This window comes from Anastrepha obliqua, chromosome 1 (genome assembly GCF_027943255.1).
Source record: "Anastrepha obliqua isolate idAnaObli1 chromosome 1, idAnaObli1_1.0, whole genome shotgun sequence".
NCBI classification, from domain to species: domain Eukaryota; kingdom Metazoa; phylum Arthropoda; class Insecta; order Diptera; family Tephritidae; genus Anastrepha; species Anastrepha obliqua.
In genome coordinates this window covers 178,573,252-178,598,791 of record NC_072892.1, presented here as the reverse complement: position 1 = coordinate 178,598,791, position 25,540 = coordinate 178,573,252, and the positions used below count along the sequence as shown (strand labels likewise).

Genomic DNA, 25,540 nt, shown 5'->3' with positions numbered 1-25,540 from the left:
TTTATGTTCTGCCCATATTATATCGCAAATCCTATCCGGATCCCTCAAATCTTCTACCATAGTCTGAGCTACTCGGATCTTATATTGCATAAAATTTTCTAAATATACCTTCTGGAGTAGTCCTAATTGAGCTTCTGGAATCTTAATACCATTGATTACGTTTGGTCTTAGTTTTTTCTTGAGGACGTCGATAAGCTCTGCTTCGCTAATTCCCTCTGACCCTAGGTAGTGTCGCGAGTAACCGGGATGGGGTTCCTCGAATATCTCCAACCTACCTCCAAATACAAGTTGGTTTCTGAATACGTTTATTGGCGCTTCCACGAACGGTATCAGATCCGAATTATCTTGCTCCGCACTGTGGACGGTGTTGCCTGTTGAATCGTCGTCGCTTATCGATGTAAGGGGATTCGCCTGAGTTTTTAAGCGGGAAAGAGCGTCTGCCACGACGTTTGATTTACCTGGTTTGTAAATTATTTCATAATTATATTCTTCGATCCTAGACTTCCATCGCTTTAGTTTTGCATTGTAGTTCCGGTTGCTGAGGGAAAACGTCAATGGTTGATGGTCGGTGAATATTCGTATCCTCTTAGCGCCATATAGGTAGTTCCGGAGATTGTCCAATGCCCAAACAATGGCGAGCATTTCCTTTTCGTTGGTCGCATATGCTTCTTCCGTAGTACTTAGGCTTCTTGATATAAATGCTATTGGTTTATCCTTGCCATCGTAATCTTGTGACAACACGGCACCAATAGCGAAGTCGGAGGCGTCAGTTGTCAGATTGAAGGGTTTGTCGAAGTTGGGGAAGGTTAGGACTTCCGATGTCGTCAGTATCTCCTTGAGATCAATGAATGCCTTTAGCGCTTCTGTGTCCAAGCTTATGGGTACCTTTTTGGATTGCGTTGCCTTTACCTGTGCGTGCTCTCCTCGTGTGAGGTTGGTAAGCGGTTTTGCAATTTTAGCGTAATCTCGGATGAATTTTCTATAATATGATGTTAAACCTAGGAAACTTTTAAGTTCCTTTAAGCTGGAAGGAGGAAGCATTTTTCTTATTGAATCTACTTTTTTTGGGTCTGGGAGTATTCCCTCGGAGGTCACAATATAACCTAGAAACTCTACGCTTGTTTTAAGGAATTGCGTTTTTTCTAGATTAACTCTGAGACCTGCGTTCAAAAGCCTGTGGAGAATGGTCTCGATGTCCCTTAAATGAGTATCCTGGTCTTTGCTGAAAATTATGATGTCGTCGATGTATACGAAACATGTACGACCTATGAATTCTTTGAGCACGTCGTCTATCATTCGTTGAAAGATAGAGGGTGCATTTTTGAGACCAAAAGGAAGCCGCAAAAATTCGTATTTTCCATTCATTGTGGAAAATGCCGTTTTTGCGATGTCGCTATCCTTCATTGGAATTTGGTGAAATCCCGAAGTGAGGTCAAGTGTTGTGAAATATTTAGCATTACCAAGACTCGCGATGGTGCCATTAATGTCAGGTATAGGATACGTGTCAGGGACAGTTACTGCGTTTAACCGCTTGAAATCTATGACCATTCGATATTTCTTTTCTCCATCAGACTGAGATTTTTTCGGCACAATCCATATGGGCGAATTGTATGGGCTTTTTGAAGGACGAATTATTCCTTCTGAAAGTAAATTCTGGATTTGCTTCTCAACTTCTTCGCGCATGTTTACAGGGTAGGGGTAACTTTTTGTGTAGATAGGGTTTCCGGTATTAGTTCTTATTTCGGCTTGGACATTGGTTTGGATTTCCATACTGCGGTCAACCGGACCAAACAAGGTTTCGTATTTATTTAATATTTGGTAGAGCTTATTTTTAGTAAGGTTAGTGATATTTGGATCCAGCGGGATGTTTGTTTCTATTTTATTAACTTGTTGCGCTATTTTTCGCTTAAGGGGCAATACTACATTTGGTTTCAGCATAAGGACGTTGAGTTCTCTATCTATTACCGCTTTGACTTCAGTCAACGTGTCGTCGCCTATGATCCCGTCGAACGATTTGAGTCCTGGGAGGACGAAAAATGTGGTGGGAGTGTCCTTGCCTACAAACTTAAAAAAATATCCACATACTTTTCTGTCTACTTTTATGTCGCCACCGGCAGAGGTTACTTTGAATGGCTTTTCCACTGGCACGGTGTTGCGTGCTACGCGTTCACTGATGTAATTTTTGTTTGCCCCCGTGTCGACTAGAAACTCTAACATACCCTGATCATGCGTAACATATTCTAAATATGGTACGCCAGACATGAGGCTCCTATGGTAAAATTTACCTGATCCTCCGTGAGTTGTTCTTTGTTTTCTGTATCCGGGATAACTTCTTTATCTACCGGTATCAGATGGAACAGCTTTTGTTGTTTACTAGCTGTTTGGTTCATGTGTCCCGTGGAACCTGCACCCCTATTTGCGCCGTCATATGGGGTAAATCTAGTGTTTCGCGACTGGGAAGATGGCTCGTAATTTGATTTTACTAACGCCGACGGAGTGCTCCGCCAATTTTGCGGTCTTGTTTGCCCTGAATTTGAGTAAGACGGTCTTGGTACTTTCCGGTTGCCGTCTTGCCACGTTCGATTGTTGTTCGGCTGGCGTGGATGTTGCTGGCCAGAATAGCCTTGGCCATTGTAATCCCGCCTGTTACGAGAGAAGGATGGGGTATCAATAATATTCCCGTCACCTCTATTTGCTAGAGATGGACGGTGAAATGTATTTCTGCGGTCCGCATTCCGCAACTTCAGGCAAGCAGAGTATGCCTCTGGTAAGGATTTGACATTTTGAACGAGGAGCAGGGCTGGTAGATCCCCGTTGAGACCTCTAATGAACACATCTAGGGCTCTTCGACGGTGCGCCTCTGTCAGCGCTTCAATTGTCTCCTTATGTGCGTACTTTTCTGGTTCTATCGTGTTTATCATTAGGGATAACTGTTTTTGGATTTGCGAATAGAAGTCGGATAACCTCTGCCGCCCTTGAGACATTAACGTCAGTTGCTGTTCCAACGTTTGTAAGTCTCTAGTGTCTGCGTAGTGCAGCGAAAGGGTTTCTTTAATTTTTGCCCAGTCTGAATCGTGGATGTTGTGCGCAAGTAGCGCAGAATCGGCCGCCCCCCTAATTTTTCCCCTAATATGTCTTAGGATGGCGGTATATATCGGCTTGTGCCGCACAATTTCGTAGTCTTTTATTACTAACTCTACACTATGCACCCAGGAACCATAGTGTTCCCGTGAACCATCGAATACTTGCAGCTCCTTGACACAGTCCGGAAGCTTGGCCACTTGAGTTAGTTCATCTTCCGTTCGAGGCGTAACTAGTGGCTCGACTGGTTGTGGCCTGGTGTCCGTGGACTGTCTCCGTACCTCCAGTACTTCCCTCTCTATTCGTTCCAGGTCCTGTGTAAGGCCTTGCAAGGAGTCATCTCTGTTCGTTGCTTCCACCCTATTGAGACGCTCCTCAAACTTCTTTACCTTACCAAGAATGGCATTCAGAGCGCCATTCATCTCTGTGAGGGACCTCGAAATCTCGTCGGCGTTCATTTTCTTGAAAAATAGAAATATATATAGATAGAATAGATTTGTAAACTTACACAAACCAATATTCCATTGGCTTCTTGAAAAAACGGCGGTACCAAATGTTTCCAAATTCAGAGTTCAGTCAATTTTTTTATTTTTTTTATTTTTTGATTTTTGGTATGCAAAATAAATCAATGCGATTAACTTTTCCTTTTTTTTCGAACTTGATTTCTTTTACACGAAATTTGCTGTTGAATTGGCAAATATGCACAAAAGCACGCACACACACAGCTAAGTATTGCACTTCACAAAGGATGTTTGACTGATTTTACAAGCACCAACTGGCATTCCAACAAAGCTTAATTTTTATCCAAAAAACGAAAATTCTATTCAAATTTCTTGTTTCAATTCGTTTGTGACAAACCACGTAAAATTTAGTTCAATTAGCACTTTATGTTACAGCAACTGCCTATGCCGATTTGTTGTTGACTTCGATTTTGACTCCGTTTTCGACTTTGCCATGGAAAATTTTATTATTATTATCGTTTATTTTTTTAAGTCACTTTACACCGACTGCTCGGGCGCCACTTAAGCCCTGACCGATAGGGGCTTTGAAAAAATTAAAGTTGCGGTGAACCAACTGTTCACCGATAACATAAAAAACGCGATTTTGGGTTTTCACAAATAAATTTTATTCCGCACTAGTTGCGGTTCTGACTCTAACTAAACTTTACAAATTATAATTCTTACCAACTAACTGCTTAACCTAAGCTAATTCGCCAACGTTGCAGTTCCCACCACTTGCTGGTATTTCGCAATCGTTGGGTTGCGCGTGTTGGCCAATATGCTGGCCTTGCAATTCCCAAGCATTGGATATTGCAATTGATCGCTTGCGCGTGTGTCGCGTCAGCGAAAGTTCTTGTGTGAACTTTAATTAGAGCAATGAACTCACGTGTAGTGCAATGTGATCACAGGGTGCGACGTTGGGAAGTGTAGTGGTGTATGGCAACATAACTTGTATGTATTGTTTTAATGTATAAATAAACTGTATGCCAATTTTGAAAAAAATATATCGACTTCTTCATTTTAAATAATTTTAATGAAAATCAGGGAAAATATGAAATAAAAGTCATCGTTCTTTATTACACTAAGTCATTTATAGGACATTAAATTCATTTTGAAAATATTATAAGTCAATTAGAGCTTTAAAAAAGAGGTTGTCTGCAAAGTCGGTTTACTGACGATAGTTTAACGTGATAACGTCATAAGAAAATACTGATTGAATGGTTGCATTTTTCAAAAGAAAATTTTAATTTTATTTGTTTGATAGATATTTTGTATGGATATAGAGAATGAGTTAACATTAACATAACATAATATACTTTAACATAACATAACATAACATAACATAACATAACATAACATAACATAACATAACACAGCATAACACAACACAACACAACACAACATAACATAACATAACATAACATTACATAACATAACATAACATAACATAACATAACATAACATAACATAACATAACATAACATAACATAACATAACATAACATAACATAACATAACATAACATAACATAACATAACATAACATAACATAACATAACATAACATAACATAACATAACATAACATAACATAACATAACATAACATAACATAACATAACATAACATAACATAACATAACATAACATAACATAACATAACATAACATAACATAACATAACATAACATAACATAACATAACATAACATAACATAACATAACATAACATAACATAACATAACATAACATAACATAACATAACATAACATAACATAACATAACATAACATAACATAACATAACATAACATAACATAACACAACATAACATAACATAACATAACATAACATAACATAACATAACATAACATAACATAACAAAACATAACATTACATAACATAACAAATTACCCCGTATTAAAGCACTTATCAACAGCTCTCATTTTATACCCATATTGTACATACACAACCAAAGGTTACCCGGGTCCACGTTTTGACCTATATCTCGAGACCCCAGTCACGGAGCGGCATGAAAAATACTCTGTACTAAAGCATTCACCAACAGCTTTCATTTGATACCCATATTGTACATACACGTCCGAAGGTTACCCGGGTCCACGTTTTGGCATATATTTCGAGACCCTAGTCATCAATAGGTATGAAAATTACCCCGTATTAAAGCACTTATCAACAGCTTTCATTTGATATCCATATTGTACAAACACATTCTAGGGTCCACGTTTTGGTCTCTATCTCGAGACCCTAGTCACGGAGCGGATGGAAATACTCTGAACTAAAGCATTCACCAACAGCTTCCATTTGATACCCATATTGTACATACACATCCGAAGGTTACCCGGGTCAACGTTTTGACCTATATCTCGAGACCCTAGCTACCAATAGGTATTCAAACTATACGGAAATCATCTTCAATACCTACTTAACAATGTGTGTAAGTTTGGTTTAATTCGGTGCAAAGACACGGCGGGTCCACGTTTTGGCATATATTTCCAGACCCTAGTCATCAATAGGTATGAAAATTACCCCGTATTAAAGCACTTATCAACAGCTTTCATTTGATACCCATATTGTACATACACATCCGAAGGTTACCCGGGTCCACGTTTTGACCTATATCTCGAGCCCTATTTCCAAAATAAAATATAATCCATGTTACTCGTGATGTAGCTTTCGAATGGTGAAAGAATTTTTAAAATCGGTCCAGTAGTTTTTGAGCCTATTCATTACAACCAAACAAACAAAGTTTTCCTCTTTATAATATTAGTATAGATATGGTGAATATTACCATACATTTTTTCCTTCAGATATAATAAAAAAATAATAATAATAACATTAAAACAACAGGTATTATTAACAAACTTGGTTTTATTTTAAATTCTTCAAGTAAATCAAATTAATAATAATCAATAAGAAGGCATATGCAAATACAAATACGTGAATTTATATATGTACATATGCGCATATACATACACATATACGCTCACATAAGTAGGGGAGAGCAAGATGTCGAACGTTGCCGTTCGTTTGCTTTGTCGTTCCTTCCGCGCTTTCGCTTGCAGTTCATTCAATGCAATGAGCAAGGTAACTACATATGAGCAAGGTAACACTAATATGAGCAAGGTAACACTAATGAGCAAGGTAACTACATATGAGCAAGGTAACACTAATATGAGCAAGGTAACTACATATGAGCAAGGTAACACTAATATGAGCAAGGTAACTACATATGAGCAAGGTAACACTAATATGAGCAAGGTAACTACATATGAGCAAGGTAACGACACATTTTGGTAACGGCAATGAGCAAGGTAACTACATATGAACAGTAATGAGCAAGGTAACTACATATGAGCAAGGTAACACTAATATGAGCAAGGTAACTACATATGAGCAAGGTAACGACACATTTTGGTAACGGCAATGAGCAAGGTAACTACATATGAACAGTAATGAGCAAGGTAACTACATATGAACAGTAATGAGCAAGGTAACGACACATTTTTTCGTGCGTGCAGCCTGTTAAATCGAATTATAAGACGTTATCACGTCAAAACAACATTTTCGCATGAAATTCATACAAAATTTCATATTGATAATAAAATTCCATTAATCAATACTCAGAAAATTGTAAATTAAAATGTCGCATAACATAAAAATATTTTTTAACTCGTTCAAACGAAATTCATTAAATATCTTGAAACAAGAAATATGTGACTTAGACCACTTTCATAATTATGGGCAGAATTATTTGTTTGCAAGGATTCATTAGAAAATATTTCCACATAGGACGCAGTAAGATTAGTTTTTATTTGAAAAATGTCAACTTGTTCTCAAATATTTGTATTATTTTCCTTAGATGTAATTCGAAAAAAAAACACACACACAAAACAGAAATATTGTCGGAATAAATTTTTTTTATTATAATCTGGTAGATAAATTTCATGGGATTTATTATTTGAATAAAATGTCCGGCATATATCCGCCGTGGCCACGAGGTACATTATTATTGATTGACTGTTTGAGCACTGCGACCTGAAGAGATGTATCTGCAGCCATGTAACCCACTCAAACAGTTTTAGGCTGTTAAAAAATACATAAAACTGATGTAGGCTTAATTTCTATCAGAGGGTTTGGATCTATGGCGCCATTACGAGGCACATAGTGCATTCGTTTGTACAATTTTTGACTACTTTTCCACTAAATCTGGTCGTATGACATCAGTGGGTGCCGAAATATTGCAAAAATCGTATGACAAGTTGCACCGCTTTGTTGGAACCGTCGTCAATGTTAAGGGGTCCCTGCAGTCTATAGCTCGAAAATTTAGGGTATTTTCAGGATTTTTTTTTTCACAATGAAAAAAATTAAAAACGTTATTTAAATTTTCTAGGTTTTTTATTTAACTTCTTCTACACACAAAAATGAAAAAAAATTTTTGAAGTGAAACTTCTTAGGCGTCAATGAACGAGTAAAATTTCAAGATCATGCAATGTTTGGGGCATTTTCGTTCCGCGAGAGAGAAAAAAGATATAACGTAAAGGAAAAGGAGAGAGAGAGCTGTCTATACCGTTTATATAATATATCTTAGATACACCTTAGGATATTTTTCCTTATGGTTGCTAATTCCTAGTGAGAAATAACACTGCCTACTTTTTGGCGCTTTTTTGTTGGTGCAAACTTGTAGGAAATATATTTTTGGTTCCTACTTTTTGGTATTATATTTCCTTGGTGCCTACTGTTTGGGGCGTTTTTTGGTCCAAATTTTTTTTGTGCCTACTTTTTGGCGCTTATTTCCGTTTCCTGGCTAGTGCTTGTGCGTACTATAAAGTGCTATCCATTCCGGCGTCGGATTTATTGGTATTGCCTTGCGGTAATTTGTGCCGTTGCTGCGGTCCTGGAATCGCTGTGTTTGTGCGGATGATAAACGCTCGGAATAGTGCGCGTTGTTGCCACGGTTTGTGTCCGGCGTTTACCTACACCGGCCGACCCTTCTCCGTTTTTTGTAAATTTTCTCTCTTTATATTCTCTGCAAATGTTGTGAATTTATTTAGATATATATTCTTTCTCTCTCGGGACTTTCTCTCTCTCTCATTGTCTGCCTTGAAAGTTTCACTTCTGTTGTGTGTACTACGCTAAACGCACTTTTTTTTTTAATAATGTAAAAAATGGCGCTGAAGTTAACCCTCCCATAAAACTTGGACCTGGACGGTGTTGTCCATTTGGCTCTTCTATTTATTTGAAACACAAAAACCAAAAAAAATATTAATCAGTATAACTGTAAACTAAACAAAATGGGGCGGTTTTGAATTTGACACTCTAAAAATCGGTTTTTTCAGTTTTGTAATAAAAAAAATCGAAATAATTTTACGAGAACGGTACGGGCGATAGCCATTGATATTATGAGCGACATACTGAAATTTCAGGCGATTCGGTTGCATTGTTTTTTTTTTTTTTTTGACAACAAAGTCGTTTCGAGATAAATGATTTTAAAGTTTTGAGTTTCTCTGCAAATGTTGTGAACTTATTTAGATATAAATTCTTTCTCTCTCGGGACTCTCCCTCTTTCTCTCTCTCTCGGGTCTCTCCCTCTTTCTTTGTCTGCCTTAATTGCAGCTTCGCCATTTATGTCTGGCCTTAGTTTTGTTCGTCGAGAGAGGACTTTACTCCTCAATTCCCTATTTAGTCCAAAGTAGCACTTGTTGACAAGAAAGATTCTACGTTATCGGTGTCAATGCTGGTTCCTAAGTATACGAAGTCCTTTACAACCTCGAAATTATAGCTGTCAACAGTGACGTGGTTGCCGATACGCGAGTGCGCCGACTGTTTGTTTGATGACAGGAGGTACTTCGTTTTGTCCTCGTTCACCACCAGACCCATTCGCTTTGCCTCTTTATCCAGTTTGGAGAAGGCAGAACTGACAGCGCTCCAACATCAGGTCACCCCGTTTGCTATCAAACGGCTCGGAGAGGTCCTTCCCAATTCTGACGGCGCTGCTGGTGTTGAGCAACGTCATCTTACATAGCCGTATTAGTTTTGCGGGGATACCAAATTCAGACATCGCGGCATACATTAAACTACTTGTCGCACTGTCGAATGCAGCTTTGAAGTTGACGAAAAGATGGTGTGTGTCGATTCTCCTTTCATGGGTCTTTTCCAAGATTTGGCGTATTGTAAATATTTGGTCGATGGTAGACTTTCCAGGTCTAAAGCCACACTGATAAGGTCCAATCAGTTGGTTGACGGTGGGCTTCAGCCTTTCACACAATACGCTCGCTAGAACCTTATAGGCGATATTTAAAAGACTAATCCCGCGGTAATTGGCACAAATTGCAGGATCGCCCTTCTTATGGATTGGGCAGAGCACACTTAAATTCCAATCGGCAGGCATGCTTTCATCCGACCATATTTTGCATAGGAGCTGATGCATGCACCTTACCAGCTCCTCGCCGCCATGTTTGAATAGCTCAGCCGGCAGTCCGTCGGCGCCAGCGGCTTTGTTGTTCTTTAGCCGTGCTATTGCTATTCTCACCTCGTCATGGTCGGGTAACGGAACGATAATTCCGTCGTCAGCGATTGGGGTATCGGGATCTTCACATTCTCTGTGACATGCGCAGCTGAAAAAATTTAGCACTGAAAAAATTTAGCTCTTTTTATTAGCTCCAATAATTTTTTTTTTGGCTCTTTTAGCCCTTATTTGACAAATTTAGCTCCAACAGCAAATTTTTTCTGGCAACACTGAATTTACTGCAAATTATTTAATTTCTCCAAAAGTTTACTAGTGATTTTTCATATTTAGTTTTTATCCATATTACATTTTAAATTTGGCAGACCGAAGTCAATGTTCAAATTGGAATTCAATAGCAAACAAGGGTGATTGTGCCATCTTCATGCATTTTAGCTCTTGAAGTCATTCAGAACCTCGAAAAATCAAATGGGTGGAGACCAATACCACTCACTTCGGAAATATATAGATTACCTGTGGTAGTACAGAGGTTTCGCTAACAAAATGTCGAACAAATGTAAATAAGCACAGTATAGTTTTATTGTTGTAAATTAAATTTATAAGCCAACAGTAAATTTGTATTCGTTTTTTAATAAAAACATGTAGCCTCGGTTTTGCCAATCTGGGTTTTATGGACTTAAGTGGCCTTGAGATAATTAAAAAGTTCACTCAAACGTGACTACACTGTATTTTATTCGAAGAATATATGAGAATTATTTATTTCCGATTGACTCTGGAAAACTGGCAATGAATAACAAAACAAATTTAAAAAAAAAAAAAAAATTATAAAAATTAAAAAAAAAAATTGCCTTTAATAATTCCACTATACCCTGTGAAAAAACAAATTAGCAAGTAAATATTATATATGTGTTCGCAATTTGCAGGATTATGAATATTCAATACATTGTGCCCCGTTAACACCACCCATTTTGAAATTACTTTCCTTGGTTTTTGTAACTTTTTTACGTGAACTCACCCCATTTCACCACTTGAGAGAACGTAAAAAATACCACAGCACGTATAATAAATTCTATACCTAACGTCAACAGAGAAGGTACTGAATTTATTTTTCGTGCTGTGGTATTTTTTACGTTCTCTCTAGTGGTGAAATGGCGTAAGTTTACAACTTCACCAGTTCATCAAGGATGACGAATATTTTCACCATGTCACCTCACACCCTTTTCAACTCCTAATTTTTCTACCATTCAACGTGTTGAATGTGCATTCATATTCGCAGCGCCATCTGTGAGGCTTTTAGCCCATATAAGAACCATATACAAATTTCTATTTTCTTTTCACCTTAATTTTCTTCCACAAGCGAAGCAAACATCAAGCCCTGTATTTGGAGCCATTGGCAATGAAGAACAGTGTTGCCTGCCCAAACTCAAATTTGTATTCGACAATAGTCAAAATTATTTGTTCATTTAAATGAAATAAAATGTTCGTAAAAATATAAATAGAGCGAAATTGCTTAATGCATTTAAGTTTAAATTTACAGCTCTAAGCCGTCTGCCAATTTACCCATGATTTTGCAACACAGACATTTTATTTTACCGAAGTACTCAGATTTTTGCAAATTGAACCGCAGCTTGTCGTAAACAATTTTTCTTTCAACGGGGTAAAACAACTTGTCACTCATTTTAATTAGCAGAACACAGGTATCAAAGCGTTTCAAGGTTGAAAGGATATGGAAGATGTGACAGATATCATGCCGCTAACCGGCTCGCAACGATTTCGATGGAATCAGCTGTTTTGCTGACGAAATAAGCGAAGTGGCAGTGGTGTGTTTACAACAGGTACGTACTAAGTTTGTGCTGAGAGTATACAAAAAAAATAATGAATGCAGCCATCGCTCATGGCACTTCGTTGTTGTCTGAACAACAACTGATTGTATTCGATTAACCTCACTTAACACGGGCAAATCCGCTAAACCTTAGAGGCCGCTCACAATTTGCTTGGATGGCTGTTAATCTATCTCCCTTAACAGCTATTACATTTTATGCTACATACACCGATTCTTAAATGCTTGAATACTGCTTAATACTTCTTGAATGTTAAAGCTACGTAACCGACATTTTAATAAATATGTATTATTTACTACCTTACTTTAATTAATTAATAATAAAATTAAATAATATATATAAGGAAACTTCCTTTTAATAATATTTGAATGAAAACCCCAATCCCACCAATACACCCTCTTTTTATTCTCAGCTTTCCGCACACAAAATTGACAAAACTTGGCAGCTTTTCTCGCCTCCTCAGTGTTTCTTGTTCTGTTGTTCTGGCAACACTCATCGATGGGATGCACTGCAATTTTTGCATTACACTTTGGTTCTTCTTCCATTCCACGTCGCTTCGTTGCGTGCGCGTTGATGTGATTTTCGTGTTATGTGAAAAAAGTATAAAATAGCTCATATTTTACAAATTTGTTTTGTAAAATCAACACAAAAGTAAGAAAACTTGTGCGAAAATCAAAATATTATTGTGTAGCGTGGAAAATTGCAAAAGTTCGGCTGCAAGTTGAAATTTTTCGTGGTTATTCGATACCGAGTGCTGCTTGGTGCATATCTAAAGAAGCAAAGAAGGAGGAAATGGGGCGCGGGCACTAAAATTTACGAGTATAGGCTGGTAAAAGTTGAAGCGACAGCCGGAGCTAAGTTTCGCTTAAAAAATATTTATTCCAACATGTTTGTTTCGTTTTAAATATCAAATTTGGAAAAAAAAATTATTTTCCTTATTTTTTGGGAAAAACAGTACATCAAAAATCACAAGACAACTTAAAAATTTTGCATTTTCTTGCCGTTTCTTCCTTCTTCCGCTTCGTTTCGTTTAGTTCAGATTAACTTTTTTTGGTTTTACTGTTCTCGATTACATACTCCTGTTTCATATTCCTTTTCGTGGGTGTTTTTCTCTAGTCTTTATTTCCTGCTATATAGTGGATTTTGTGTTTTGAGTTTTCAATTCGCGGCGGGTTGTTTGTCGTTATCGGGCTTAGCCGCTGTCGGTTTCGTTGCCGTTGTCGTTGTCGTCGTCGTTGCTACATTCACCATTGCATCGCCGTCGCCGCAGTTATTTGCAATTTCCAATTACATGGATAAAATTCGCTTTGTTGCGTTTATTTCGTTTAGCTTATTTAAATCGAACAATAGTGTAAAGTGATTGTGGAATATTCGCAGAATTCTGTGAAGATTTCGTGGAATTCCTTGAAGTGAAGTTATGTGAATTTCATATATTCTTTGTTTTTGCAGTAAAAAAAGAATTCAAAACAGAATAGAAAAACACAAAAAGGAACAGAAAAATCGTGTCCGTTACTTTTGCGAAATTGTCGCAAAGGCGACAAGGAAATTTGTCGTCCAAAGAAGTTCATCAATAAAACTTTTTTTGTAACATAAAAAAAGACAAATAACAAAGATCTAAACCAATTTTTTACATTAATACAATTGTAAAAAAAAAACAAAAAGAATTCAAAACTTGCAAAACTAATTAGTTATATTTTGCATTACAAACGCCAACCTTTAATATAAAAAAGGTGCTGAAAATTGAAACAATAGAAGTTCTCTAAAGGATTACCGCATTGCATTACGATTTGTGGCAAAATTGCGCTACCTATCGGCAAGAAGTGAAATTCTACCAGCGTAGACTAAGAAAACAAAGGTAAATTCTACACGCTAGTAACAGTTACAAGTCTTTGTGACCATTAACGCATTAGTCTACCATCGTCGGTCTGGAAAGACATATATGGTTTAAAAATTAAGTTCGATTCGCGCAAAATATTAAGCAGAGAAGACGCAGCAACAACAAAGGAAGCGGTAAGTCTGCATTCATAGTATAAGACATGGCTTTCGATATTGACAACACGTGTTTCAAAAAAATTAAAATTCCCAAATCCAAATGAACGCTATTCACTTTTTTCCTCTACCCATAACCAACCGTCCTGCAAATCTAAATCCAAATCCTTAAAATTCGGCCGCAATGCATACGAACACGTTCACTGACAACTGCATACACACACATATATGAGTATATGCATACATTCATTTGTACACACATAAACTGCGCGTATACGAACAAAGACCACTTGTAAATATATACATACATATGTGTGTGTACTAGGTGCATATGTACATATATATTTAAATTCAATACTGCTGTTGCAAATCTATTGTCTCAAGCTGCTTGTCCACTGTCTCAACGCATACACAATGCGATGGCCACGCTCATGTGGTGCTATGGCAGCGTTCATTTACAAAGCGTGCATTCCCGCACAAATGGCCAGTTGTATGTGCCTGAATGGAAATACCAATACTTCTACATACATATCCATATGCATGTGTACATATTCCTATAATCCTGCCAACCAGGCAATCATCCCCTGCCTTCAGTTATCCTCCCTGAACGTGTATCGGGTTGCGTGCGTGGCTTTGTGCTATTAACGTTGTTATTGATTTTGAGCTTTTCTACATTCTATCCTCTTTGTTTTGCTATTTATCCACGTCACTTTGTTTTGATTTTTAAATTTGCCAAAAACAGAGAGACAACAGAAAACTCATACGTTTTGTTATTTATAATCAGTGTCGATATGTATGCTTCTTTCGTAGTTGATAATAAATGTATGTATGCTAATGTGTTCATATGTAAATTACAAATATCCATACATACAAATTTATAGTAGTTTTAGCAAGGCTCCTGTTTGTTAGTTTTTGTAGTCTGTGTAAAGTAAGTTTGGTTTTATTTTGCAATCTGTAGTGTATTGAGTTAATTGAAAGTAGCTTATTTTGTTAGAAGTAGATGAGTTGAAGAATCTTTGACCTGAGATCTGAATACACTGTATATATCGATATCATCGATGTTCGTAAAAACTACTCCGAAACTATTTATGTGTATCGATTTTTATCGGTTTTATTGGTTGCAAAATACGTTCACATATGGAGTGATTAGCAATAAATCCACAAAAATTAATCTACTCTTCCGTTCACATGGGGCAGATGTAAAACTGACAATCAGCTGTTAAGACTGTTTTGACAGATTTTTTTTCATAGCAATTGGTTTGGTGGGATATTTTAGCGTTTTTGATTTGATTAACTATTATTAACGATAAGAAGAAAAGGCAAAGAGGAATTAATTTCAGTTAGTGGTTTAGTTGCGAAATTAGCTGCTCTTAATAGACAGTTGGAGGAAATCCGTAAGCGATGTCTACTGAGGTCGTAAAAAATGATGGCAGGAATACGCATGAGCTATTGGATATTGTATTTTCTTTCTTTCTTCAACTCCTATTAAAGTAAAGGGGTTAGGTGGGTTTCAGAGGTTGAAAAAAGAAGATTTTTACTATTTTTTTAGTATATAAAATCATATATTTTATTTAAACAATTCACTATATCTAAGATACATATATAAACAGTATTTTGTGAAATTTTCATTTAAAAATTTCGAAAACTCAGCCGTTGGTACCTCATCTTCCTTGACAACTCAAATAAAAAAATGCTCTTGCCGTGGACAGCATAACTTATTATTGGTTTATATAAAATCAAAAAACCAATCGGATTTCGTAAGTCCATGGATAAATCTAGTTGTACTAAGGAACAAAAGAAAATTAAATTTTGAATTTTTGACAGGCTTTGAACCAAAAAAACACATTTTTTAGTGAAATTTTCGACATACAAAAAAAAAATAGTTGCAATTAAAAAAAATCCTTCGTTCAATAACTAGATAATGTTATTTCAAAGATTTGTACAAAATTTGAACTAAATCGCTTCATAACTTTTCGAGATATCGTGTCCACCGACTCTAAAAATGGAGTTTTGAGATAAACACGTATACCTGCGAAGCGCTCAACTGACGTGGCCTAAGGGGCGGAACTTCTGAAGGGTCTATCTCTTAGAATTTTACTCGGATCGACTTAAAATTTTAGGAGAGTATTTTAAACATACTGTACTATTTAATGAGATTTTTTGAAATTTTCAAACCCACCTAACCCCTAAAGGACGTCTAAACTCGATATTAAATATATATATAGATATAATTGGCGCGTACACCCTTTTTGGGTGTTTGGCCGAGCTCCTCCTCCTATTTATGGTGTGCGTCTTGATGTTGTTCCACAAATGGAGTGACCTACAGTTTCAAGCCGACTCTGAACGGCAATATTTTTATGAGGAGCTTTTTCATGGCAGAAATACACTCGGAGGTTTGCCATTGCCTGCCGAGGGGCGACCTCTATTAAACAAATTTTTTTTCTTAATTTTGGTGTTTTTCACCGAGATTCGAACCGACGTTCTCTCTGTGAATTCCGAATGGTAGTCACGCACCAACCCATTCGGCTACGGCGGCCGCCTCGATATTACATTTTATAATAAGCAATAACAGGACAAAGCGGCTATGGTCTTTTTCTGTGATAGGAACACATAATTAATTATATCTGACCAAAGTTTTATTAGTATTGCAGCTGTGTTCGAAATAATAGCAGTACCATGTAAGCTCGATTTCAATCGAAGAAAAAAAAACAGTTAAGGTCATTTTTAGTTTTATTCTTTATTTTATTTAATTTGTTAATAATATTGATGTTTTCTTTAAATTATTGTAATAAAAATGTCTGAAATCAAATGTTTCAGCTGTGATAATTAATAGCAGTATTTAGTATTTACAACTATAGAAAATTAATTCATAACAATGTTACAATTAATGGCTGAGCCGGCCAGTCCATGACCTCTAACTCAACAAACCAATTTTTTGACAAGTTGCTGGTATGCTTAGGGTCGTTGTCTTGGCATTTCTATCTGGTCATTTCAGTGGCATCTTCCATTCTGCGTGTGGTAGCATAGTCGACTGCATTATTTGTACGTACAATTTGGCATCCATGTTCTCTTTGATCCAATCTAGTGGACCTGTGCCCTAGTAAGAGAAGCATATCCACACATTGATTTTGCCACCTCCATGTTTGATCGTTCGAGAAACATATCTGGGATCAAAAGAAGCATTTTCTGGCCTTCCTACATACTCTCGGCGTCTTCTCGAACCAAATAAAACAATATTTGTTTCATCGGACCATAAAATATTGTGCCATTTTTCGACTGGCCAGTGCAGGTGCGACGAACAAAACTAACACTCTACAAGACTCTCATCATGCCCGTCCTAACGTATGGCGCAGAAGCTTGGACGATGACAACATCCGATGAAGCGACGCTTGGAGTGTTCGAGAGAAAGATTCTGCGTAAGATTTTTGGACCTTTGCACGTTGGCAACGGCGAATATCGCAGACGATGGAACGATGAGCTGTATGAGCTTTACGACGACACAGACATAGCGCAGCGAATAAAGATCCAGCGGCTTCGTTGGCTGGGTCATGTCGTCCGAATGGATACAAACGCTCCGGCTTTGAAAGTATTCGATGCGGTACCAGCTAGTGGTAGCAGAGGAAGAGGAAGGCCTCCTCTGCGTTGGAAAGATCAGGTGGAGAAGGACTTGGCTTCACTTGGTGTGTCCAATTGGCGCCGGTTAGCACGAGAAAGAAACGACTGGCGCGCTTTGTTAATCTCGGCCAAAATCGCGTAAGCGGTTATCGCGCCAATTAAGAAGAAGAGAAGTGCAGGTGCTATTCGGCAAATTTAATTCTGGCTTGCACATGCCGGCATTGGAGTAAAGGTACCCTTCTTGGGTTTCTGCCGAAAAGTTTAGCTACGATCAAATTCTTTCTAATTGTTGCCGAGTTAACATTAAGGTTTAACTCATCCTTAACTTTTTTTTCAGGTATAAAAAGGGTTATCTCGAGCTAAAGCCAAAACTTTCCTTAACTCTGCCCGCGAAAGAGCTTCTATTCGACTTCTTGTTTCGGGATTTGGTGTCCATTTTTTGGCAATCGCTATCATTTTGGCTGAATATTCGAGCAAATCCTCGATAAACTTGTAAGGTTTGCCTTCTGCCAATAAATTTTCAATAAGTTCTCGATTTTCTTTCCAATAGTGTTTAGCTCATCCCCCCCTTGCTAGGCTGAAATATGCGAGATGAACTGGGATGATAGTTTCAGAAGATTGGTCAGAAATTTGGTGCTTCATACCACTCATTGGGTTGCCTTTTTTCGTAATCGTGTTATTAGCCGTCTTTGCAAAGTCAGTTTGGTGCTACGGAGCTACGGAACTTAGATCCTGTAAAAATTTTTTTGTGAGCTATGCAAAAATTGGGTTGAGGGAATGTGTTGATGCACGCCCAGCCATTTGAATGAATTAATTTTCTACAATCAAACGGAATTGCAAAAATAAACCAAAAATCATTGAAAATTCTCTATCTATTTTTTGTAGAATTTTAAAAAATACAGGTACATAAGTTATTCGTTGCATAGCCAGTCAGAAGAATGGATTTCAATACAGTAAACGCTTACAAAGTAAAACCGCTTTGTGCTGAATACATTTTCAATTAGAGTTGGGTTTTCTAGTTCATTTCAGAGATTTATTTCTTTTCTGTAACTTTTTTTTAATAACGACCAGGTTATTCGTTTTATTCACTAATTCTTTGTTTTTGTAAACAACTTTGTTCATTGCCATTTTTGAACAACAAAGAGGTGTACAAAATAAAGAAAAAGCCGTGTATAAATTTTATAATAAAAAGTTATTTGAGTGACATAAGGCAATTTGTTATTTTTGAGCGGAAGTTAAGATACATATTTATATTAACATGCGTATGCACATATTCATATATGTAACATTGACGTCTAACATTCCGCAGTGTACCGAAAAAGTTTGAAAAGTCTTTAGAAAGTCTCGAAAGGTCACTAAAAGTCCCAAAAAGTGCCTACAAAATCCAAACAAAATATTCAAATTCATAATATTTTTTCGTTTTAATAAATTAAATAGCAGTTTAGCCAGAAATAATTTAAGCTGTAGTGTCATAGCAACGCTCCTAGCCAATTTTTTGTTCGTTCCCACGGCTTTGTTCTTTCTACATATCCGGTCAATGACTATCCTTCCAGCAGCATTCCCCTTACATGAAAGGGGAATGTCCTTTCTGCTACAACAACAACAACAAAGTATTTGCTCATAGCAATAGCATATACAACAACACCTAAAAGAACGAAATTGAAAGACTTAATTCACTCAGCTGAAAGACCCAGTTAATTAAACAAGTTTAGAATGCGACGGCCCAACTGCAATTGTAATTCTCGAAATGTTTTAAATAAGAACATTTTTTTTATTCAAGTAGGAAAATATAGTCAGGAAAGCTTGATGGTTTGGATGGCCAGTAGGTCAACTGCAGTAAGTTGGAAATATCTCGTTAAATTCGTAATAGAAACAGGCGCCATGCGGTGGACTATTACAAAACGCATAACCTATGTATGAATCAGTCTGGTATCGCTATTGACCGAACCGGTGTATGCGTGACTGCAAGTCAACCAGGTAAACCTAACCTAACTTAAATTGCAGCGTAGAAAATGTTCCTATTTGTTTCCATGACGACCTTTCATGTATTAAGTTTTTGGAGATGTTCTTAATTAGTTTCGGATCATTTGTTTGACAAATTTGCACATTACCATTTTGTGGAAGTTGTATGTGAGGCGTAACAATTTCCACAATTATTTTAAATTTTAAGTACCTACCGCTCTCTACTTTTAAATTACATATCTTGACATATGTTTCAACAACAACAGTTGTGTGCTCAAATACATAATATCCTAGTGCAGGAATATTAGTGTGCACGGGTACATTAGTCTACTATATACATATTTATGAAAGTATCAACCAACTGTTGTGCCTGATTATGTGAGGATGGCATTGGCGTGCATTTTTCCATGCATATGTACGCATGTACGTACACATCTGCTGCATTCCATGCCACAATGACTAGTTTGTTATGCTGAAGCAGGTTGATGACCAACAACACAGCCAGCAGCTGAGCGAGTGGTCTGTTAAAATGTGCTACCTACAAACGTGCGTATATATGTATGTATTGTACATAGAAGATGCTGTAGGTGGCCATAAGACTCCCACTGAAATCAGGTTTTTGAATATTGAAATGAATATATACTACATATATACGAGTATGTATATATGCATACTCGTACATGCAGAGGCGCTCACAATAATAGCAGTGCGACATTTTGCAAAGTTTTGGCTAATATTTGTTTTTTAATTTTGTATATATTTTTTTCTTTTTGCTCTTTTTTTTATTTTTTATATATACATATATTTTAATATATATATATTTTTTTATTATCTATTATAGTTATTTATTTTTTTATTTTTTATTTACATATGGACATTTCCACAGAAATGTCAACCGAAGCCAAAAAATTCAAAGTCTATAAAATTATGTTGTTTTAACATATTTTTATAGGGAATCTATCAAATGTAACTATTGTAAACAAATTTTACATTTGTAGAAACCACATTTTGAAATATTCGAATGCAAAGTCGAACCAGTGCAAATGTTCCATTTTAAACATTTCTGTTGCATGTTTTGTTTTAATTAATGATCTTGATAAGATATATTATGCCGTGACATTTGCTTTTTTAAATCTCGGTTTATATGTAACGAATGTAAGAAAAATGTAAAAGGAACGATGCGATTGCCAATTACGGTAAATTTTTTCTTTGATTTACCGTATAACTCGATGTCGCGTGCGACATTGAAAAAGAACATTTGTTATCAGTGAGTCGAAGGTATTTGTACAATTTGCATCAAATATTAGTAGCAAATAGATATTTTTATTGCCAATTAAATAAACAAAACTTTGCTGGAAAATAATCAGCGCTTTGCTCTTTTTACTTATAAAAAGCGACATCGTAAGTGTAAAATGTACAGATTCACAATAAATTTTCGTTCGAAAATATCTTTATTAGTATATGTAAATACAAAATATAAAATTTTTGAATGTAGAGAGTAGAAAATGGAATGTCATATGCACGTCAAAGCCAAAACGCATCTTACGAATGTAGACAAACCTTGGCGAAAGCTGTTAAAAAAGTGGAGAAAGCGATGCCAAAAGACATGCACAGAAGGCTAAAAGTTCTTGAAGTCCTGGTAAAAAAATATAAGCAGTTTGAAGAAAAGAAAAACGTTAACCAATCCAGCAGAACCGTACGAGAAAGCCTAATTAATGCCATCAATGCTTTTTATCAGAATGATAATATTAGTGTGCAAGCTTCGGGAAAGAAAGATGCCATTATAATTGAAGGCAAATTAGTAGCTAAGCGTTTTATGTTAATGACTAGTAATGCCAGTTCTCACGGAAAGGGAGCCGTTGATGGAGTTGGAGCCGTCATTAAAAGAAAAGTGTGGCAAATAACAAAATCTAAAAACGTTGTTTTACCAGATGCACTATCGTTTTATCAATGTGCACAAAACAACACAAATGGAATTAAAATGTATTTTATGCCATCTGCTCAAATTCAAAATTTGTCTCTTCATATAAGTTGGAAGTTGCTTAAAGGAAAAGATAAGATAAATTATCAATTAAAACTAAACCAATACCTAAATAAGTTTAATGGAGGAGAAATTATGGATCTGAAGAAGCTTGCCGACGTAATAAAAATGTCAGTGCCACAGTCACCTGCCAGAAATATTAAAATCACTTTTAAAAAAGCATGGTTCAATTTCAAATGTTTTAAGGCTAGGGAGCTATCCTTCAAATATCTGAATGATTTTAGAAAATCTAACATTGAAGACGATAAGCAAAAATATCTAAAAGCAAATAAATTTTATAGAAACGCATGTGAAAAAGCAAAGAAAGAATATTACGAAAAAATTGAAAAACGAATCAACAAAACTGCAAATGCAAAAGAATGGTGGAGTTTAGCGAAGGATATAAGAGGAAAGTCATTTCAAGTTGGTACAAATATCACTGCGAACGATTTTAAATACTATTTTCAAAGCCTACTAAACCAACCGGAATTAACAAAAGACATTTATTACGCAGCTGCGCTATGTAAAGATGAATATCTCGATAAAGATATAACATTTATGGAAGTTGAAAAAACCATTGAAAATGCTAAAACCAATAAAGCGCCAGGAGAAGATAGAATACCTTATGAGCTGCTAAAGTTTGCTTCGCCAGAATTTAAGTTAGAGTTAACAAAGGTATACAACATAATTTTTGAGAGCGGAAGAATCGATGAAACTTTTGAAAGAACGATAATTTTCCCAATTTTTAAGAAGGGAGATGTAAATGCAGCCAGTAACTATCGGGGAATATCGTTTATGAATTCTATCGCAAAGGTGTTAATGGGATTGATAAACGCAAGACTTGCTAATTGGGTAGAAAAAAACAACGTGCTCACAGAATTCCAAGCCGGCTTTAGAAGAAACTATTCAACTGTAGATAACATTTATAATCTTGCGTCTATTGTACATCTAAAGTTTCATGAAAATCAAAAAGTTTACGCATATTTTGTTGATTTCAAGGCGGCGTTCGACAGGGTGCCGAGGAGACCGATGATTTATAAACTTCGACAGATGGGAATATCTAGCAAAATAACGAACCTCATAGAAAATATTTACGGCAATACTAGATCGGCGGTTTGGACGGGAAAAGAAGTATCCGACTATTTTGAAACCTGCACTGGTGTGAAACAAGGATGTCTGTTGTCGCCATTATTGTTCATTTTATATCTAAACGATTTGCACGACTATTTAGAAGGTGGTCTATTGGTTGAGGGCATGAATATACGTATTCTCCTTTATGCCGATGATATCGTTCTCCTAGCGGATAACCCTAAAGTCATGCAATCCATGATTAATAACCTGGAGAAATACTGCGCTGAATGGAATATGGAAGTAAACCAAAATAAATCGGAGATGATGGTGTTTAGAAGAGGTGGACGACTTTCCCAGGCTGAAAAATGGTGGTACCAAGGTAAAGAAATTAAATTGGTGGCCGAATATAAATATCTTGGTGTCATTCTCACACCCAAAATGGCATTCGGCAAGCACTTAGAAGCCAGAAATACTTCAGCAAAAGCTAGTATTAATTGCACATGGAACGATTTTTTAGCGAAGCCATTCATTTCATTAAAATCAAAATGGAAGCTGTTCCAAGCGGTATGCAGAGCGATACAAACCTACGCAGCGCAAGTTTGGGGATATGCCTTATTCGATGAGGTAAATAAACTTCAACGCTACTTTATTAAAAGAATCCTCAAACTACCCGAGTTCACTCCAAATTATGCAATAACATTAGAAACTAATATAGAAGATAGCCACATGTATTCTTTAGAATTACACATGAAGTATATCTGGAAAACTATTTACAAATATAATTGCAACAGACTCCCACACAAACTAACGCAAGGCATCTTAAATAAAAATGTATTTTGGCTTAAACATCTGAACGACATGGGAATGGAGTTCGGTCTGAAGTTTGAAGAAAACATCACTTCTATAGACTGGCAAGATCGCTGTGTGCAACTTCTTACCGAAATGAGAGTAAAAGATATCAACATGGCAAGGCAAAAAGCACAGTCAAGCGAGAAGCGAATTTATAAACATTTAGACTACTCAAAAGGGGAATCATATATTAAAGAAGATATGCGGCTAGCTGATATTACGACAATTTTCAAAGCAAGATGTGGTTTACTGAAGCTAAATGCAACTACGTATGGAAATGCTCAGAAAATATGCACCCTCTGCAATTTAAACGAGGAAGAAAATATGCAGCACTTCTTAGGAAGATGTCCGGTACTGAAGGAGATCAGAATAAAATACCTAAACGCAGCTAAGCTAAATGAAGCAGAAGTAATAGATATACTTAATGGCCACAATTGGAAAATACTAACTTGCTTTATATACTCAGCCTTACGCTATAGAAATTTTCTTATTGCAGAGTTCAATTTTTGATTAATTTTTGAGTTGTGACAGACAACATTGTTATTGCCACAAATTTATTATTTCTTTCTTTATGTATTTATATGTATATTTAAACGAATTATTGTAAAAATTATTGTAATGTAAGATGAAATATTTATAAATAAATAAAGAAGAATTACTACTATAAGTTGGACGAAAAATGGAAGGAAGTGAAAAATATTCCAGGTATATCCCAGTTGCATTCGTTTTGTTGCGATGGCCAACAATTAGAAGCAGCTAGGACTGCATATTCCATTAAAAGAACTTTATTTGACATTAGTAATACTATTCTCAGTTAAGTTAGTTTCTGTTCTTTGTTTTTACATAGTATATAAGATTAATATACTTATTTTTGTTTTTCTTTATTGAAGGTATTTTGTTAAGTTTATAATTTTGGTTGTGAAAATAAATATATTGAATATATTAAAAATCATTTATAATCATCTTTTGCATGTCTAATTACATAAAAAGTAAAAAAATAAACATAAAAAGTATGATGGAACAAAATGTCGCATGCGACATGTCGCGTGCGACAGTGACTAAAATTAAATAAAAAATTAACTACTTAATATTTTTGAATAAAATAAAAAGCATTATTAAGATACATCAATGCATAACATTTAAAAATTAGTCGCATTAATATATTTCTTCGGGTTTCGCTGAAAAAAGTGTTTGATTTTTTTGCTTTGAAAGGGACTTCTGTTTTTGTCGCATGCGAATGGCTTGATTTTTTGTAATCATCTTGAAAATGAACAATTTCCCAAAATCAACCTTAGCACCAATCATAGTGCTAATCAAGTGCTATAGCTTTCGCCTTTTGTCAAAATAAAATAATGTTTTGGTATATGTTTTTTTTTCACTTTGAATGCGTACGAATGTCGCATTCGACATTGGAGAAATGCCCATATATTGTTTTTGTGTTTTTTTTTTGTGTAATTTTTTTTTGTTTTTTTCTAAATATTTTTTTTGTTTTAATTTATTTTATTGTTTTTTTTAATTCATTTTACTCCTTTTTTTATATTTTTTTTTTTTTAATTTATTTTACTGTTTTATTTTATTTCTTTATTTATTTATTTATTTTTTGTTTTTTTTTTTTTAATTTTTATTATTATAATTATTTTTTTATTGTTTTTTTTTTTGATTAACTAAATGTTTACTAATATATTTCATGCAAGTGCCACTAATCCCTCCTCATAAATTTATTTACTAGAGCAAGAAGCACCAGTTGCAGCCGGACACGAATTTTGTTTAAATGAAATAAGTGTAATATACAGATGAAACAACTTAATATTAAATTGGAAATCCCTTATTTTCAATGATTGCATTGAATCGCTGTGACAAACGTTTCATAAGCGCTGTTCATTGCTCCTGGAGTATTGCGTTCCAGGCATTTTCTATTTGTGTCCACAAGTCCTTAAAATTTTACTGCTTTAATGAGCTGCGGCTGCCATACCCGAATGGGCTGGCATGAAATCCGAAACATCAAGTGATAGAAAACGGTCTAATGATCGAATAGCGTTCCCTCCTTGGCAGGCAATGTCAAACCTCCAAACACATTTCTGCCATGTAAAAGCTCCTCATAAAAAACAAGAACAATTTTAATAATCTTTTAGTTTGCT

At 35.9% G+C, this 25,540-nt stretch overlaps 1 protein-coding gene across 9 annotated transcripts in view; it reads left to right on the top strand.

Annotated features, from left to right (window-relative positions):
* Window positions 1–12,441: 12,441 nt before the first annotated feature.
* LOC129242101 (shootin-1) overlaps window positions 12,442–25,540 on the top strand; it is an 86,203-nt gene continuing 73,104 nt past the window's right edge. For 3 of the 9 annotated variants that reach the window (XM_054878698.1, XM_054878717.1, XM_054878712.1), the window contains exons 1-2: window positions 12,828–12,994; window positions 13,346–13,906. The gene's annotated coding sequence lies outside the window, so the exon portion shown is untranslated. Of the gene's footprint in view, window positions 12,548–12,827; window positions 12,995–13,345; window positions 13,907–25,540 lie in introns of those variants that run through there. The other 6 variants (XM_054878695.1, XM_054878689.1, XM_054878661.1 and 3 more) reach the window with 4 other exon arrangements.